Here is a 20,749-nt window from a genome sequence, read left to right on the forward strand (position 1 = left end):
GACCTGCTGATAAATGGCGTGCATTTTTCAGGACAGTGTGAACCCCAAATGTCTTGAAAATTGTTCAGTCTGTGTTCTGTCTGCCAGGCAGGAATGCGCTCCGGGATTGAATTTTCAGTCTGACGTGAAATCTTTTGACTGACAAGAGAAATCACCCAGGTACATTAGATGCAAGCTCAGCGATTCCTTCCTGTGAAAAAGAAATGTCTGGAAATAGGAAAATCAAACAGCAAGTACAAATGCAAGAAATAAATAAATAATGGCTTTTCTTTCTGTATAAAGTTCCAAAATATTCACATTCTAATATACTGTTAAAATAGAGAATCAATGCAGTTTGGAGAAAAAGGGATTTCCATGAAGATGGACACAAACAAAGAAGTTTGGAGAAATGTGACCAAGCCAAGAAAATCAAAAGTACTCTTGAAAATCAGTCTTACCTATATAGTAATAAGTAGTTGTTGATAGGGTTCAGGATGTTGTTGTGTTTTCCTGTCATTGGGGATTGTGGTTGTGGTGGGCTTGCTGTCCTTTTTGTTGCATTTCACATGTGATAACACCAGGTCTAGACTGGGGCAAGAGATAGGCATTATGGCAGACACAGCAAGAATTTAAAGACTCTGTCTAATGAAATTGCTCATGTGCCATCAGTTGCTTCACAAACAAATAGTGGGCTTTGTTCCAGTTCAGCACATAATCATTTCTGAGACTCTCAGTTAGCGATGTGACTAATAGCACTGAAATTGGATCTCCATCCATAGATTATCCTCTTTTTATGCCCCTCTGCCACACCCTCTTCCAGGCATGTGGCCTTTCAATCTTTGCTCATGGCTCCCCATTCTTACCCAGATAAAAATCTATGCATAACAGATACACCCAACACATTCATGGACAACGGCATTGATTATTAATGTAAATGCAAAGATTCTGGTGAATTTATGAGGTCAGATTAATATAAAACTTGAAAGAGTGGTATTTTACTCTTCACTTGAAAATTAAATTATAGAGGTTAAAACACTTCCAGAGTTAGGTCTGCAAGATTGTGTGTTGGTAGCACAGTGGGCAGTTAAGATCTGCAGTATGGGGGAAATCTTTCTTTGCAAGGTTATAGGATAAGACAAAAAGGGACCAGTTTGGGAATGATTACCTGAACTGTCCCTCCTGCTAAATTACATTAAAAAAAAGACAATAAGGACACTTACAAAATTGTATTGGTCTTTATCCTGTGGATCCAACTGTGTAGACCTTAGATTCTAGAACACATGATTTAACAGGTAATCAAAGGACTGAAGAGGAAAGAATCGGGAAAGCTAATTATAACTGTAAAGCCAGTCATCCCATATGTACTGTTATCTTAGCACTGACATCTGATTTGTACAGAGACTGCTGAAAAGGAAATGCTGTGGCTGGATGGTGCTCACAGAACTATTAAATTTTTTTAATAGTAATCATATTATGGAAAATCAATGGCCTCAAAAGTACAGCCCAAATTTGGAATTTAAGAATTATTTAGTGCAATTTTTTTATTTTACTTTAACCAAGAAACCTGGCTTACAAAGATTCATCTTTTTTATCTCCCAAGCATTGAATTTTATGTGGAAGCGTCTGTTAATCATGCTAAAAAGGATAGACCAGTTTGCAGTCTGGCCCTTTTTTATTTCACTTTCATTAAATGAGATAGATATTAAATGCAGAGTAAAACTTATTTTCAAGTTGTTGGTATCACCTTCCCCAGCAAGAATATTTTAGTTGCTTTGGATGCATATTTGCCTTGCTCAGGATCCCCATATTACAATGGTTTACAGTTAGAATTTCTTATTGATATGGTGATTGGTAATTATCCAGTGGCAGAATGACTTATGCCTGCCAAATAGTGGGAGGGGAACGGTGGAGGAAACGTGACAGAGTGAAAGCAGACAGCTTCAGCAGTGTTAGTGAGCACGCTTACTCCAGGTGAGCATGCCCCTTACAAGCAAGCAACAAACCTAGGGAGGGCACAGGACCCCCTCCATGCATCACCTCTGTTCAATGGCACATTTTATTCATTTAATTGATTTTAATGCTCAGTTGTTTGTGGAAGATAAGGAAGTGCCACATTTATTAAATACTACATTTGGTGGTTTCCCAAGAAGGCAGGGGAGAAAAGGAGGAGGAGTTGCAATGTATGTGAGAGAGCAGGGTGATTGCTCAGAGCTCCAGTATATGGAGGGAGAAAAGTTGAGATTCTTGGAGTAAGCTTAGAAGTGGAAGCAACAGAGGTGTTGTTGTGGTTTGTGTCTGCTATAGACTGACAGATCAGGTAGATGAGGTAGACAAGGCTTTCTTATGACAACTAAGAGAATCTTCCAAATCACAGACCCTGGTTCTCATGGGAGACTTTAATCAACCAGATATTTGTTGGGAGACCAACACAGCAGCATGCAGACAATCCAGGAAGTTTTTGGAGAATGTAGGGGATAATTTCCTGGAGCAAATGCTGAAGGAACGGACCATGGGCCATACACAGCTTGACCTGCTGCTCACAAAGATAGAAGAGCTAGTAGGAGAAAGAGAAGTGGGTGGAAACCTGGGGTGCAGCAATAAAGAAATGGTAGATTTCAGTATCCTGACAAAAGGAAGAAAAGTGAGCAGTAAAATACAGACCCTTGATTTCAGAAGAGTGATGGGCAGGATCCCCTGGGAAACTAATATGAAGGGGAAAGGAGTACAGGAGAACTGGCAGCATTTTAATGAAGTCTTATTGAAGGCACAAGAACAAACCATCCCGATGCGCAGTAAGAACAGCAAATATGTTAGGAAACCAGATTGGTCTACATGGGAAATCCTTGGTAAGATTAAACTCAAAAAGGATGTGTGTACAAAGTGGAAACTTGGACAGATGACTAAAGAGGAGTATAAATATGTGGGTGGAGAATGCCGGCGGGTAATCAGGAAAGTGAAAGCACAATTGGAATTGCAGCTAGCAAGGAATGTGAAGGGCAACAGCAAGTGTTTCTACAGGCATTTTAACAATGAGAGTTATCAGGAGGGTGTGGCGCTGTTACTGGATGAGGGCGGTTACCTGGTGACAGATGATATGGGAAAGATTGAAGTACTCAATGTTTTTTTTTGCCTCAGTCTTCATGGACAAGGTTAGTTCACAGTCTACAGCACTAAGCAATGCAGTAGGGGAAGGAGGTAGACAGCTCTCAATGGGGAAGGAACAAGTTAAGAGCTATTTAGAAAAGCTAGACACACACAAATCCATGAGTGTGGATTTACTGCATCCAAGGGTACTGAGAGAATTGGCAGATGTCATTGCAGGGCCTTTAGCTATTTTCTTTGAAAACTCATGGAGATGGGGAGAGGTCCCAGACAAATGGAAAAAGGCAAATGTAGTGTCCATCCTTAAAAGAATGAAAGAAGGACAATCCAGGGAACTATAACCTGGTCAGCCTCATCTCATTCCACAGAAAAATCATGGAGGGGATCCTCAAGGAACTGATTTTGAAGCACTTGGAAGAGGGGAAAGTTATCAAGAGTAGTCAACATGGATTCACCAAGAATAAGTCTTGCATGACCAATCTGATTTGCTTCTATGATGAGGTAACCATCTCTGTGGACATGGGGAAGTCAATGGATGTGATATACCTTGACTTTAGCAAAGCTTTTGATACCATCTCCCACAACATTCTTGCCCATAAATTAAGGAAGTATGGATTGGATACATGGACTGTAAAATGGATAGAAAGTTGACTTTATGGACAGGCCCAACAGGTAGTGATCAATAGCTCAGTGTCTGGTTGGTGGTCAGTTTCAAGTGGAGTGCCCCAATGATCAATTCTAGGGCCAGTATTGTTCAATATCTTTATTAATGACCTGGATGAGGGGATTGGTTGCACCCTCAGCAAATTTGCAGATGGCACTAAGCTAGGAGGACAGGTAGATGCATTGGAGGGTAGAGATAGAGTCCAGAGTGACCTAGAGAAATTGGAGGATTGGACCAAAAGAAATCTGAAGAGGTTCAACATTGACAAGTACAGAGCCCTGCACTTGGGATGGAAGAATCCCAAGCACTGTTACAGGCTGGGTGCTGACTGGCCGAGTAGCAGTGCAGCAGAAAAGGACCTGGTGATCATAGTGGATGAGAGCCTGGATATGAATCAACTGTGTGCCTGTGTAGCCAAGAAGGCTAAGAGCATACTGGCATTCATTCGGAGGAGCATTTCCAGCAGATTGGCAGACGTTATTATTCCCCTCTATTCAGCACATGTGAGGCCTCATCTGGAGTATTGCATCCAGTTCTGGTTCCCCTAGTATAGAAATGGTGTGGATGAAGTGGAGCAGGTCCAGCAGAGGCCAATGAAAGTGATAAAGGAGCTGGAGCACATGACCTGTGAGGAGAGGGATTTGGGCTTATTTCGTTTGCAGAAGAGAAGAGTGAGGGGCAATTTGATAGCAACCTTCAACTTCCTGAAGGGAGCTCTAAAGAGGATGGAGAGAGACTGTTCTCAGTACTGACGTATGGCAGAACAAGGCTCAATGGTCTGGAGTTACAGAGGGAGAGTTGTACATTGCAGGGTGAGAAAAACTAGTTCACCAGCAGAGTTGTGAAGCACTAGAATTTCTTACCTAGAGAGGTGGTGGAATCTCCACCCCTAGAGGTTTTCAAGTCCCAGATTGACAAAGTCCTGGCTGGAATGATTTAGTTAGAGTTAATTCTGCTTCAGGCAGAGGGCTGGAGTAGATGATCTCCTAAGGTCCCTTCCAGCCCTAGAATTCTATGATTCTATGAAAATAATGTATTCTGCAAGCCAGACATTTCCAGTGATTTACAACAGATTCAGACACAGTTCTAAATGGTGTAGGTGGTCTGACAAGGAGGTTGTCTCTTCATCTGTACTCCTTTAAGAGGGGTTCATATGATTCACTATGTTATAGTCCCTATAAGTTGGATTTGTTTTGCTGATTTTTTCATCCAAGTTAATTTTAGAAGGCTTTATAATAGACTGCTGAAGAGAAAAAAAGTTGGAACATCACATGTCATTATGGAAGAAACTGGAATTTGCTGCCAAAATGAAAAACTCTGCCCATTTTTGGAAACTGGTAACAATCAGTTCCAAGAAGAGCTGTTTATTGAAGCTCTGACCCTGAAGCAAGTTTGGGAGATGGAGCATGTATTAAGTTTCTGTCACTAGAGCCTCTGGAAGCCTTCATTACCTGTAGTTTTCCAGCATGGCCTTCATTATCCAGTGAGGAAATAAAATTTGCTACAGCGCTTTTCTTCTAGAAAAAAATGTGTTGGAACTGAAGCCTCAAACTGCTCCCCCACTCCAGCTCCCAGGCTTAACCCCCTCCAGCCCCAAAACCCCCAAAATTAACCCCCCTGCAGCTCTGCTCCCCCCACAGCCCCAAACCACCCCAGGTTTAACTCCCTCCCACTTACAGGCCCAAACTACCTCCAGGCTTTAATCCTCCCCACAGCCCCAAACCATCCCCAGGCTTTAAATGCTCCCCTTCCCATGGACCCAAACCACTCCCAGGCTTTAACACCCCCCACATGGTTTCTAACGGCACCCAGATTTTAATGCCCCCTGCAGCCCCAAACTACCTCGAGCCTTTAACTCCTGCTTTAGCCCAAACTTCCTCCCTCAACCCCCCACAAACCCAGGATTCTCTTACCTTAATCGGGAGCTGCTGCTCCTTCAGTGGTGGCTATCTTCTCTATTGTGCGGCTGCATGGCTTCCCCCAAGCCCTCTGCCTCCCTCCAGATACATAGCAGCAGGGGCAGCTCCCTGACTTGCCATGCTGAAAGAGCAGGACTCAGTTTAATTGGTTTAACAGCCCTCCTGCTGGCTGTTAATCCAACTAAACTGAGTCCTGCTCTTTCATTGTGGCTGGCAGAGAGCTGGAGAAGGAGCAGCGGCAGCAGTAGGAGCCACATGTGTCTCGGAACTGTCCAGCAGCCTTTTAAAAATGGCAGCATCAGGAAAAAAGGTGTCAGAATGCTGTTCTGCTGCATTTCACTGGGAAAGAAAAAAGCCCTGGTTATTAACAATGTTACAAAAAAGCACCAGCAGCATCAACAGCTACCACATGCCCAGGGAAAGGGTGGGAGGGGCGGGACCAAGAATGGAAGGGGCAGGGCTTAGAACAGTCAGCCCTGCAGCCCCACCCCCGCCCCATGTGTGCCACAGTGGCAGAGTGTTCCACAGCATTTCGAAGGGGCACAGAGCTCCAGATGCCACTGCAGCTACTGGAAATGCTGGGTCCAGGAGCAACACCACACTTTGCCTCCCGCTTTGGCAGGCCTGTAAAGTACTGCTGGAGTATTTCATTTCTGTGGTTAAGGAGAGTATCAACTTGGACAACTGTTTTGGTGAAACATTTTTAATAATTCCAGAATTTTCCCCTCAGGTTGGGCTATCACCATATTTAGTCCACTTCATTTAAAAAAAGTGATGGGAGCAATCTGTGGAATTACTGCCCAATCAGTTTACTGGATGCTGTGTTACAATTTTACACTAGATATATTTTAGGGGGAGATTAGAGGATTGAGCAGTGAAAATCAACCAGCATTTATTTATCTAAATTAGCTTTTGATACTTGGTTACATTTTTAGTAAACTTTTATGGAGAAAGAGTATCTAAGATTAGGGTGGGTTTAGAAAGGTAATTAACTGATTCCAGACTAAATATAAAGGAGGTTCAACTTGGATGCTTTTTTAACCCTCCCCTTTTATATTAGTGATGTTTTAGCATTGAAAATTTTGCCCTAAAATTGTGAATCACCGTATTCATTTTAATATATAAGATTATATCATTCTACTCCCACAACACCACTGGGACTGAAGTGTTTATTAAGTGAGTTCTGTTTATACTGTCAATTGGAGGGCCTCTTGATAAATTATTCAAAAAATTAATGTAATTGTCTTTAGTCAGAGATATCAATGGGCAAGATATTGAATAAATTAGGTCTATCCCCTAGCTGAGTATGTGATTCACATAAAATGGTGTGTGGGGTAAATCATATTTAGGTAACAAAATTCAATGAAAGATGTATTGCACTTTACCTGAACTCATGCGGGGGGCACTTAATTGCACTAGTCCTTTGAGTGTTTGAGTACAAGCTATATACTCAGATATTACAAAAACAGCAAGAAGTCTTGTTGCACCTTATAGAAGCAGGTCTTTGCCCATGAAAGCTTGTGCTCCAAAATATCTATTAGTCTATAAGAGTCCACAGGACTTCCTGTTGTTTCTGCAGATAAAACTAATGTGGCTACCCGTCTGGTACTTGTCACCATGCTCAGATATTGTACCATTCAGAACGATGATGATGGAATGATCCTATGGGACTGGAAACAAATTTCTTAGGAAGATGTTTGGCCTCCCACACCATATCATAGCTGATTTTAAAGTCAAGGCAAATACATCCTCCAGTCTGCCAGAGTGCAATATAGTAAAATTGATTTTTGGCTTCACAGTGATAGCATGTACCTACCGCATTTGCCAAACTTTTACGCACAAAGAGAGCTCATTAGGACATTTTCCTGTAAATTCCCTTGCTAAAAGTGTATTCAGAACTCCTTGCATCCTATAGGTTTCTCAAAACTGGAAATTATTACAATTTGAAAAAAATGAAGTTAATTATCAAGCAGAGAATACAGGATATTAATAAGAAACTGATGTTGATAGGTGTTTCTGTTTGAAATATTACAGCTTCTTTTCCCTTTATAAAAAGGCTCACGTGTATGCCAGATATTTTTGTAATAACATGGCAAAAAGCAAGTGTTGGGGTACCAACCCCCACACTGGGCCACTCAGAGAGGACACGGTGGGCTCAGGAGGCCACATCCCCTTTTTCCTGCAGTGCAGGCTGCAAGTAGGGAACTCAGATAGAAGAAAGCAGCTCAGGCCAATCAGGGCAGGAAATGGAGGAGGAAGGCAGCGCACTTCTGGTTCCTGCTGAGCTACCTGCAGTATTCTTGGTCGCATGGCTTGAGGACCTAGAGCACCTGCCCAGTGACCAAGCAACTGTGAATACCACCCTGGAATCTATGACATCTCAGAAAATCAAATATTTGTTAGAAAGCGATGATGTACCTGATCTGAGGTTTTGCTCTGTTTTCATGGGTAGCTGTCAAAATAAGGAAAAGTCATTTTTGCCATGATCATATATCGCTTAATTCTGTGTGTCCTTTGAATCCATTCTTTTATAATTACTGTATCAGTTTATGATTTTAGATTGAGTTTTACTTTGAGTTTTGCACAGTGGCCTAACTCTAAGTTACTATTAATTAACTCTGTTTTGCTATATCAGCAGAACTCCCTAGCACATACAGTGTATCGTGACAGGAGCTCGTGTGCTAGAACAGGTGAATCACCTCTGAACTACATTAGTTATGGCTGTCAGAAGCTCTCTTCTGTTGACATAGTCACACCTGTGCAGATGGCTTTTCCAGGACCACTGTATTGATTATGGAGTGTGATTCTTGCCACTCTTATCTGACAATGTCTATGCTACAAAGTTTTGCCAGCATAGCTAAGTCTTAGGCTTAGGCTTAGGCTTAGGCTTAGGCTCCCCGGTTACAACTGTGCTACAGCACAGCCTCGACTCTTCAAAACATTTTGTGCTTGGTCTCATCCTGGCATCACCAGCACTATCATCAGCATGGCTATCAACACTCACTTCAAAGGGCATTTTTACACCTGTCTATTACTGTATCTGAACCAGGGATTTTAGAGCTGCTTAGTGTTTCACTTGGGTCAGAGCAAGGGTGAGTATTTCAGCCTTTGTAGAATAGGGGTAGTATTTCCTTCAACAACTCTGTGAGAGATAATCTAAATTCATCAATTTTTATGAGGCACCTGTATTCTTTGCGGATTGTGTTTGAGAAACTCCCATTTGAATCTAAAATAAACAACATATATCCTTTAGGATACTTTATGGATGTAAATCTTATTTACCTAAGTCATACTTAAGACACGGGAGGTAATTATCTTGCTCTACTCAACATTGATGAGGTCCCAACTAGGAGTCAAGTGCTGAGTTCTGGGTGCCACACTTTATGTAAGAGGTAAACAAATTGAAGAGAATTCAGAGAAGAGCAACAAAAATTATAAAAGAAGGTTAGAAAATCTGACCTATGAGGAAAGATTAAATAAACTGGACATCTTTAGTCTCAAGAAAAGAAGACGGGGAGGAGGTGGGGGGAACATTTGATAATAGGCTCCAAATATGCTAAGAGCTCTTAAAGAAAAGAGTGATTCAGAGGATATGGACAACAATCAAAGTAGGAAAAAGAATTTTCCAGATTAATCTGTAGTAAGGGAGATTTATATTAGATATGTGAGGGAAAAAAACATTTGGAATTGAGATAGTTAAGCACTTGAATAGATTGCCAATAAGAATTGTGGAATCCCCATCACTGGTGATTTTTAAAACAAAAAAGGCAGTCCAGTAGCACTTTAAAGACTAATAAAATTATAGGTGATGAGCTTTCATGGGATAGACCCACTTCTTCAGATCATAGCCATGCCAGAACAGACTCAATATTTAAAGCACAGAGAACCAAAAATAGTAATCAAGGTCAACAAATCAGAAAAATTATTATCAAGGTGAGCAAATCAGAGGTGGGGGGAGTCAAGAATTAGATAAGGCAAAGTATGTAAGAGAGTCCGTATAATGACACAGATAATTGCCATCCCAGTTCAAACCAAGCATTAATGTGTCAAATTTGAATATAAAAGAGAGTTCAACAGCCTCTCTTTCCAAACGGCTGTTAAAGTTCCTTTTCAGAAAAACACAGACTTTTAGGTCATTAACAGAATGGCCCACTGCATTAAAATGCTGGCTGACAGATTTGTGAATCAGGAGTGTTTTTATGTCTGTTTTATGCCCATTAATTCTTTGTCTAAGAGAGTTGGAAGTCTGTCCAATATACAAAGCATGTGGGCATTGTTGGCACATGTTAGCATATATGATGTTAGTTGAGGAACATGAGAACATGCCCGTGATCCTGTGAATAACCTGATTAGGTCCAGTGATGGTATCCCCAGAACAGATATGTGAACAAAACTGGCAATGGGGCTTGTTGCAAGGAAAGGTTCCAGGGCTGGTATTCTTGTGGTATGGTCTGTGGTTGTTAACAAGAATCCTCATGAAGTTGGGAGGTTGTCTGTAGGAGAGAACAGGCCTGGGCCTTCTGGAGTGTGACACCCTGATTAAGGATAGGTTGTAGGTCTTTAATAATGCATTGCAGTGGTTTGAGTTGGGACTTGCAGGGTATGTCTTCACTATCCAGAAGATTGACCTGGTCAAGGTCGATCTTCCGGAGCTTCATTTTGCAAGTCTAGTGGGGATGCGTGAAATTGAACTATCAGTGGTTGACTGTTGACCTCTGTACTCCTCATTCTCACAAGGAGTAAGTGAGGTCAATTGGAGAGTTTCTCCTATAGACTTCCCTCAGGCTGTGTCTACGCTAAAAGACGAAATCGACATATAATAAATTTGAATACTTAATCTCGATATTATAAATTTGAATGAAGTGTCCAAAAAGCTTCTTGAAATTTAACCCACCTTTTCTCCATATTGAATCTCTGCATCCCCGTTGGCCCATGCAAGTTCAACAGTGTGAACACTACATTGTGGGTACCTATCCCACAGTGCCTTAGCCCTGGTTGCTTGTGGGTGTTTCATGTTGGAATCCCAGAATTCCAAGCACTGTCCCAGAATGCACTGCATCACTAACCAGACAAAAAAAGAACTGGATATTGCTCTATTTCCTGCTGCAACATTCCAGTGCAAGTATAGGTCCATGAATACTTTAACTCATAGCACAGATCATTTTGGCAACCACAGCAGCTGTCATGCAATTTGGCCTTCAATTCCAAAGCTCAGTGATACTTGGCTAGCCTACTGGTGCTGCTGCTGCTGCTGCTGCTGCTGCTGCTGCTGGTGGTGGTGGTGGTTTGGAACAGCAATTGTGCCAACTGCGGTCAAAGAACTCACAGTGGGTGGCTGCCTTGACTGAATTGCTGACAGTGGAATGGCAGTTTTGGACTCAAGAGACCAGCACACACTGGTGGGATCACATCGTTTTGGAGTCCTGGGACAACCAGCAGTGGGTGCAGAACTTTAGCATGTGCAGGTCCACCTTTATGGAACTTTGGGATGCACTGGTACCCATTCTGAAGCACAACAACACCAAAATGAGGCAGGCTTCAATGGTACAGAAGCGAGTGGCAATTGCACTGTGGAAGTTTGCAACCCCTGACGGTTACCGGTCAGTGGCAAATCAGCTTGGGGTGGGCAGTGGACTCCATGTTGATGGAGGTGGTCCATGCAATCTGTCGGCATCTCCTCAGGAAGACTCTGACCCTGGGAGATGTGCAGGCCATAGTGGATGACTTTGCTGCCCAGGGCTTTCCTAACTGCAGTGTGGCAATAGATGGAATGCACACCCCCATCATGGCCTCAACCCACCTGGAGTTTGAGTATATCAGTCAAAAGGGGTACTTCTCCATGGTCATGCAGGGGTTGGTAGGTCACAAAGGTTGTTTTACTGATGTCAACATTGGCTGGTCAGGCAGGGTTCACGATGTGCACATATTCTGAAATTCGGGACTGTACTGAAAGCTCCAGGATGGGACTTTTTTCCCTGATGAGAAATTCAAGACTGGCGATGTGGAGATGCCCATTTTTATACTGGGCAACCCGGCTTACCCTCTGCTTCCCTGCCTGATGAAACCCTATATAGGAGCCCCGGGCTCCGGCAAGGAAAACTTTAATCGCAGACTGAGCAGGTGCAGAGTGATCGTGGAATGAACCTTTGAATGTCTGAAGGCAAGGTTCAGATGTTTATTGACCCGTTCATATGTTTCTGAAGCTAATGTCCCCACCCTTATTACAGCGTGCAGTGTTTCACACAACATACGTGAAGCAAGGTGGGAGACTTTCCCGTCTATCTGGAATTCTGAAGCGGAGGCCATAGGCAGGGCTTATTTGCAGCCATCTGCACTGCTATCCACTCGTAGCCACACTCAGGCTGCAGCAATAAGGAATGCTTTAAAAAACAGCTTTATGACTGATCTGTAATGCACATGGTACCTATGCGTGTCTCTGCCGTAATGCCAATACATCAAGCATGCCGTAATGAATGAATGCTCTTTTTTGGTGGGAGGAAGTTAAATAATAGTAAATAGAATGTGCTGTGCCTTCAGTGCCCCCCCCGCCCCACCTGGTTCCCTTAACCCCACATCTGCTGTGAACAAGGGAGTTTCACTGCCCAGCTGTGCCTTCAGCGGCACTCCTCCTCCCACCCACCCACCTGCTTCAATAGCCTTTTGCAATGGCCCTTGGGGCTGGAGAGGCAGGGAAGCCTTTCCCTCCCTCCCTGCATGTGGGGACCCCAATGGTCGGGGTTAGTGACTTCTTCTCAGGGACTCTGACCAGCAGGTACCAGCTGATGCCCTACTGGGTTGGGGATCCCTCTGCAACTGAACCAGGGATCACAGGACCTCTGTCTGCTCAGTAACAGCCTTTACGAGCTTCGCTGTGACCTCGATCTGCTTTGCCATGACTTCAGTCTGCTTTGCTGTGGCCCCATTCAGCTTTGACAGTTGCTGCTGCTGCAGGTCAAGCATTCTCTCATTGAAGTTTACTTGACTCTGAAGCCACTCAGCTGTACTGTGACACCACTTAGCAGTATCCTTTGTCAAGTTCTTACACTCTGCCTGAGTGTCTTGTATGTGCTGCAGGATCATATCTTGTTTGCATTTCTTGCATGTCTGGTTTTCTCTGCAACACTGGGCACTGGGTCTGGAAAATGAAGGTCAAAATTAAGATACAATTGACATAATGTGATTTGAAGTGCAATGAATGGGTGTTCTGTGTACTATCAGTGGAAGTATACTTTTGAAGGACACATGGGTTATTAAGGATGGGACAGTACGCGTGCATTTCACAATACCTCACTTGCCATCACTTATCCAGTACATTGCTTTGTGTACATGGTACATTATAAGCAACTGCCCTTCTTTGGTGGGAATGGAAAAGTCTGCAAAGCAGGGGCAGCCACCAGGTGTCCTGGGTGGGTGCCCTGTGGCAGTGACAAATGGATGGCTGTGTGGGGCTTTGATGCACAATAAAAATAATGTAGAAAAAAATATCCAAAGAAAGGCTGGATGTAAAGGGACACGGGAGGGCAAAATCACTGCAGAGCCCAGCAGCTGTGTGCTGCCTGGGAGTCCTGCAAAATCCAAAGAAACACTGGGGGAAGGGGTCTTGGGAGGGGAAACACCTAGCAGAGCCCAGCAGTAAGATGGAGTGGTTGGGGGATCATGAAAAATGAAAATAAATGCTGGTTGGAAAGGAACATGTGGGGGTAACACCCACAGAGCTTGCAAACCATGTTGTAGGGTGGGGAATGGAGCATCCACCAGCTGCTGCAGGCCAAAGTAAAGGAGCAGGAAGCATATTACAAAAAAAAAAAAAGATGTGAATTTCTGTGCTTCTGCAGGTTGCCACACAGCCACACAAGACATCACACTCATAAAACTGATACAGAGAAAGAACAGGTACTCCTGCTGTGTGATCAAAAGCCAGTTACATTTGTTAAAATGCTGTGTGGTACCACAACACCAGATTGCTATTGGTTGCCTGGCATGGCAAGGTGTGCTACCATGAAAGCCACAACAAGTTAGGCCTGACCAAGAATCTCGTGAAAAATTAGAAGAGTGCCTGGATGAGGCCATCAAGGAGATCTCCAAAAAGGAGAAGCACTCTATCCGAAGAAATATTAACATGCTGTTCTGAGTGGCATAGAAGCACAGCTAGCAAACCTGTACCTATGCAAAACCCTACAGCTATACCCACCTGCAACCTGCTTCCAGCATGCAGAATAAAGACTTATCCGAACCGCTTGCTCCAGAGGTCTCGGGGACCAGCATGGAGGTGACCGGCATAGAGGGGCCTGCCCAGGAGAGGCCCGCCATGCAGAGGACTGGTTGCAGGTCTATGGGGAAGAGCTCTGGGCTGTCCGGAACAACTTCTTCTATCCCCTGCTCATTGCTCCCTTCTTCTTCTCCATTGCCCACTTCCTCTGGGCCAAGCTGCTTCTCTGGGCTCTGCCCAAACTCCATACCAAGGCCTCCACAAATGTCATAATTCAGTCCAAATTCAGTGCTGAAGTTGCTCCCCATAAGCATGTGGAGCTGTCGATAATAGTGGCAGGTCCATGGAGCCACCCCTGACCACTGGTTGGCTTCCCAGACTTTTTGATAGACCTGACGGAGTTCTTTTACCTTCATCCAGCACTGCATAGAGTCCCAGGAGTAACCTCCGGCAGCCATCTCACATGACATCTGATCATAGATGGTCTCATTTCTTTTGGCCACCCAACGTCTCTTTGCCACCAGTTGGTGTCCCCAAATGGCAATGAGATCTGGAATCTCCTGGTGAGTCCAAGCTGGGGCTCTCTGGTGAGCCTGAGAAGTGCTAGTCAGATCACTACCCTGAATGCTCATGATTGCAGTACAGGGCTAACAATAATTACTACTGATGCGGTGCTATGACTACCGATGCAGCGCAATGAGATGAGCAAAGGGATTTTTTCATAATGGACGCCCTTTTTATTTTCAGGACTGGACTGCCAAATTCCAATTCAAATTTTAATTCGAAGTCAAATTCAACCAAGATTTCATGGGTTTACTTTGACCTTCTTCCTGCACACCTGACAGCAGTGCACAACAAAGCAGCCATACTTGGAGGGTCACTGCGGAGCTTTGTGGAATACATGTGGGACACTTCTGGCGGCTAACAAATTTGAATTAAGGACATGGTGCTTCCACACTAGCCTTGATTGAAATTCTAAATTCAAAATATACACTACATCCATCCCCTAATATCGATATTCTGTTATCGGCATTATGGCTCAGTAAATCTAGTTAATAGTATTATGTGTGAACACAGTCACATTTTAATATTGAGGTAAAGCCTTGAAATTCAAATTTAACTTTGAGCTAAAGCCTTGAAATTCGAATTTAACTCATAGTGTAGACAGCCTCAGTGAGTATGTCCAGGTAAGTCGATTATAGATAAGTTGATTTCAGCTGCACTTTTGTTATAGCTGAAATCATGTATCTACAGTTGACTTTAAGGTCTAGTGTAGACCTGGCCTAGACAAAAACCTTTTAGAATATATTTGGTCCTGCCTGAGTGCAGGGGGAGGAGGGGCTGAATGAGATGACCTCTCAAGGTGTCTAACATCACTACATTTCTATGATTCCGTCTTGGTTTAGCTAGGTATTGGAGAACTGGCAAGATTTGTATGAACCACTAATTTAGTATGTAAGGTATTCTGAGCTATCTAAATTCTGGGTTATGAAATGATTTGGGTTAATCAGATTTAACTCTGAAATACTGATACAGACCCCAGTGACCCAAATTCCCAATTCTAAAAGACAGCTTTAACAATGGTACCCAAATTGAGTGCCCTAACTGTTTGTCCCAATTTCCTATTTGCACGCACACTCTCACAATACTGATATAGGTCAGAAGGTGGAAACTCATTTCTATCAGATCTGACAAAGCCACCACAGATGGCCCCATGGTTTTGTACACTAATTGTTCTAGTGTCCGTTTTTCTCATATCTGACCTTAGTGTTGTTCTTTTGTAAAGTGTTGTTCTTCTGTTTTGCTCATCCTGCATCTGTTTGTGTATTCAGTGGGAACAATCTTCCCCTTTGTTTTGCCAGCTTTTGGCTTTGATTAGAGAAAGACAGTTTTTAAGTTAACTGGCCATCTGGCAACTTAGCTCTTCCTCAAACTTCTCTGTACAGATACTCATTAAGAAGATGCATGCTAAGCTATTGGCAAGTTATTGACAAATAGAAATAAGAAGGTCAGCTTAGGGTGTCATTAAACTCCCTTATGAGACAGCACAAGAGCAACACTACATGCCCTGCAAGTAGCTGTTTTAGACAAGCTGGAGAAATAGTCTTCAGAACCTAACATATTTCTAGAAGGGTTATTTCACCACAGAGTTAAGTACCTCTAAAATAGAAACAAAAGACAGAGACAGATGAGCACTTTTTCTCCCTTCATTTATATTTTTATACTCAGCTACACAATGCACTTGTTCTGGAAAGAGAACAGGAATTCATTTAAATTAGGCATTTCTAATTACACTCTATTTCTAAGTTAATCACTTTCCCACATGTCAGCAATCTTCCAAAAGCAATGTTCCTTTATGTGTGATTGTTTAATGAAGATGACTAGGGACAAGTATCTTCTCATTGCCTGGTTGACATAGTTTTCTCTTTGGAAGAGTTCATGGTGAATGGAAGATTTAAAATTAAATAAAAATAGTTCTTTCTAGCACAGACAAACAAACGAATAATGTGCATCCAAAATGTTCCTCTAATAGTAAATATGAAATATCCACTAATAGGCAAGAGCATGGATTTAAGAACTGGAGTGGGCCATTCTGTTAATGACCTGAAGGTTTGCGTCTTGCTGAAGAGGAATTTTCACAGCAGATTGGAAAGAGAGGCTGCTGAACTCTCTTTTATATTCAAATTCGACACATTAACACCTGGTTTGAACCAGATGGGAATTTTTTAGTTCATTATAGGGGCCCTTTTGCATACTTGGCTTAATCTAATTCTTGACTCCCCCCCTCACCTTCTGCCCCTCTACTCTCTGATTTGCTCACCTTGATAATATTTTTCTGATTTGTCAACCTTGCTTACTATTTTTGGTTTTCTGTGCCTTAAATATTGAGTCTGTTCTTTATGGCTATGGTCTGAAGAAGTGGGTCTGTCCCATGAAAGCTCACCTAATGAATTATTTTGTTAGTCTTTAAAGTACTACTGGACTGCTTTTTTGTTTTTCGGGATGCTCAGGCAATACTCTACCTAAGTCTTTGCTCTCCTTTTTACCTCAGTTTAACTCACTGCAGTACAGGACAGAGTTCTGTCTTTTCAGAACTTTTCCAAAAGAAAAAAAAAAGCATTATAAAGTTAAACCTCAGGGCCATTTCATATAAATCCCTGGTAAATGGATGTTACTAGTTCCCAGCCAATTTCAAACAGCACATACCATCTGCATTCTCCTTTTTACTAAGACTTAAGATACATAAAACACATCATAAATGTGATTCCAAAAACACTAAACAATATTCTAGCCTGTGAAAATTTTGTAAGCAAATGCTGTTAGACAATAAATCTATTGGGCTGCATCTACACTACAGTTCTGTTTCGAAAGAACATCTTTCGAAAGAGAACGTGAAAGTTGGTCTTTCGAAATGGAACATGCACACACTCCAGTGGGGACCGAAGGGCCAGTCCGTTCTTTCGAAAGGCCTCCAGCAAAATTTCGAAAGAGAGTGTCCACACACACCAAGGAACTCTTTTGAAAGAGCAGGGGCAGGAAGCACCATGGATAGGGCTGCATGTTGGATAAGCCCTTCTGGGGCTGCTGCCCACCATCCCCTTAAAGGGCAACCCCCCGTGCCTCAGCCTGCACATGACAGGGGCCAGCAACCCTGTCCCCAAGCAGAGAGAAAGCGAGAGCAAGAGAGACATTGGAGGTGGCATCCCAGGCCCCCATGGACCCCAAGCAGCACCCTACCTCCATCGCAGCTGTGGCCAGCACCCTTACCACGGCCTTGGCCTCTGTGCTGCAGCAGCTCTGGGTGGCCAGCACAATAACCACCATCCTGGACACCATTCTGGGTGCAATGCCCCCAGCCGGTCTTCTGGGTCATCCGCCGCCTGTGGAGCTTCCCCACAAGCAGCGAGTGGTGGGACCACCTGGTGCTGGAGGACTGGGGCGATGACCAGTGGCTACAGAACTTCAGAATGACTAAGGGGACATTCCTGGAGCTGTGCCACCAGCTCGCCCCAGTCCTCCAGCGCTGGGACACAAACCTGAGGCCGGTGCTCCCCCTGCACAAAAGGGTGGCCATCGCCCTATGGAAGCTGGCCACCCTGAACAGTTACTGATCCATTAGCTACCCAATCCCGTGCCCACGAGCATGCCCCTTCATGCCCTACAGGTCATCTGGGCAATCAACAAGGTGCTCCTGAGGCAGCTGGCTCGTGTCGGGGGCCTAGACAGTGCCATCCGGGGATGCCAGGAGCTGGGCTTCCCCAACTGCTTCAGGGCCCTGAATGAATGGCACCCACATCACCATCTGGGCCCTGGAGCACAGCCTTGGGATTTACATGAATTGCAAGGGCTACTACTCCGTGGTCCTGCAGGCCCTGCTTGACACTGATGGCAGGTTCCAGGACATCTACGTGGGCTGGTCTGGCTGTGCACATGATGCAAGGGTCTTCTGGGACTCAGGGCTGGGACATCGTATGGCCAAGGGGGGCTTCATCCACCAGTGGGAGTTCCCCATCGGTGACATGATGTTGCCACCCTGCATCATGGCAGATGTGGCCTACCCCCTGCAGGCCTGGCTGATGCGGCCATACACCAGGCACACCCAGCCGAACCAGAACCTTTTTACTGAGCAGCTTAACTGTGCCCAGAACACCGTGGAGTGGGCATTTGGCTGCCTCAAGGGGCGTTTTAGATGCCTCTACACCAGGCTAGAGGTGGGCCTCCCCAACATCCTGGCAGTAGTCGGGGCCTGCTGCGTCCTCCACAACCTGGTGGAGGCAAAACATGAGCCTTATATGCAGGGGTGGGCCGCCAAGGTGGGGTGCGGGTATGAACAGTCCCCTGCCGCACCATACCACCACACCCAGCAGGACAGGGTATGTGTAAGGGAGGCCCTGCACCAGGCATTTGAGAGGGGGCCACAGTAACCCTCCCCCACCATGCACACTCCGTCCCCACCCACACCCTGTACAAACACACACACCCACCAGCATACATGCACAGGGGACACAGGATAAACCATAAAAATAAACTATTTACTAGATAGAACTGTGTCCCGCATTTTCTAGGGGGAACTATATACATGTCGGGGGGGGGTGAGCAGGGAGAACTATTTACATGTGCCGGGGGAGAGTGAATGGGGCGCTGGGGTGGGGGGGCCTCACCCCTTCATAGCGCTCGATAGCCGGAAGCCCTGTCGCCTGTACCTGCCCCTTCCTCCCCATGTCCGGGGGCCCTTCCAGGGACAGGTTGGGGCAGTGGCACAGGGAGGTAGGGCATGGCTTGGGCACAGTCCTCATGCCTCTGCCAAGCTGGGCACGGGGGAGCCAGGGGTGCAGGGCTCAGCCTCCATCTGGCCAGCCCTGACCAGCAGGGTGTGGGCTGGGCAGATGAGGCTGGATGGGGGGAGGTTAGGAGGGAGCAGGGCCTCAAGGTCAGGCTCTTTGGGGGGTGGGTGTTGGGGGAGACAGGGGGATGGGGGATTGGGGTATGGGGAAACCACTGGGAGGGATGGGGGGATGCACGGGTGAGGGGAGTGTGGGGGACAGTGGGGGGGCTATGAGGGGTGTGGGAGTGACCCGCGATGGAGTGGCGACAGCGACCAGGTGGCCAACCACAGCCTGGGTGAGGACATCCAGGTTGGATACCACCCAGTCCCATGCTTGCTGCTCCATGGCAAGCCACTCCCACATGATGCCTGTCAGCTCCCTGAGAGCGGCCGTGTGGACCATGTCCTCTGCCTCGTCCTCCCCGGCCTAGTGGCACTGGTGGAGGGACTGGTGGCAGCCCCATGCTGTCCCGGACCGAGGCCTGGGCTGCTCCCCCTTGCCCTCAGTAGTCGGGCTCCCCAGGCCTGTCGCGGGGCTGGTCCAGCTGCTGGAGCTGTGGAGACAAAAGGGGAGAGGAATGGGACATTAGGCCCAGTGAGGGACCCCATGAATCTGCCCCGTGCCTCCCACCCCACCCCAGGGGCCCTGCAGGGACCGCATCCAGGGTTCCCCATCTGGGTTGTGGGAACACTGGCTCTCTTCTGCCTCCCTTGGTCCCTCTGAGGCCTGGCAGCCCATGGTGCTGTTCGGGCAGCATGGTGCTGGGTGCCATATGTCAAACCTGTGAGGCCTGGGAAGTGGGGCCATCTGGCCTGCCCATGCCCTGGGGCTGATGTTCCTGTGAGTGGGCTGCAGCCACCCCGGGCAGGACTGCATGCCCCATTCCCTGGCCCTGTCGTCACCGGCTTCCACGGTTCCTACCTGTGGGTCCCTCTGGGAACTTGGGCGAGGTGCGGTTGGAGCAAGCCAGGCTGGATGGGCTCAAGGAGACATCGATGATGAGGGCCCCCTCTCTCAAGCCCTCATCATTGCTGGTATCCTAGATCCATGGGGGGCACCTGTGGGTGGCTGGTGATCTGGGGCAGTCCTTCCTCTCGGTCCCCATCCCCATCTCCTCCGGCTCGGCTGTGGGGTTGACGGTGTCCAGGTACATGGCTGGGAGTTCTTGAAAGTAGGGGCAGCTGGTGGGGGTTGCCGCTGACCACCTGGCCATGTCCCAAGCCTGGCAGTAGGCCTGCTGGAGCTCCTTGACCTTGGACCTCACCTGGTCTGGGGTCCGGGTGGGGCGACCCCGGCCAGTGAGGCTATATCCGAGATACCATTGACTTCCTGAGGAAATTACAAAACATCAGAAAAGTTCCTGATAAAGCCATCCTTGCCACAAGGGATGTAGAGTATCTGTACACTAATATTCCACATAAAGACGGATTACAAGCAATCAGGAATACCATCCCTGATGCCACCACAGCCAACCTGGTGTCTGACCTCTGTAACTTTGTTCTCACACACAATTATTTCCATTTTGGGGACAATTTATACCTCCAGATTA

This window comes from Carettochelys insculpta, chromosome 1 (genome assembly GCF_033958435.1).
Source record: "Carettochelys insculpta isolate YL-2023 chromosome 1, ASM3395843v1, whole genome shotgun sequence".
Taxonomy (NCBI): Eukaryota; Metazoa; Chordata; order Testudines; family Carettochelyidae; genus Carettochelys; species Carettochelys insculpta.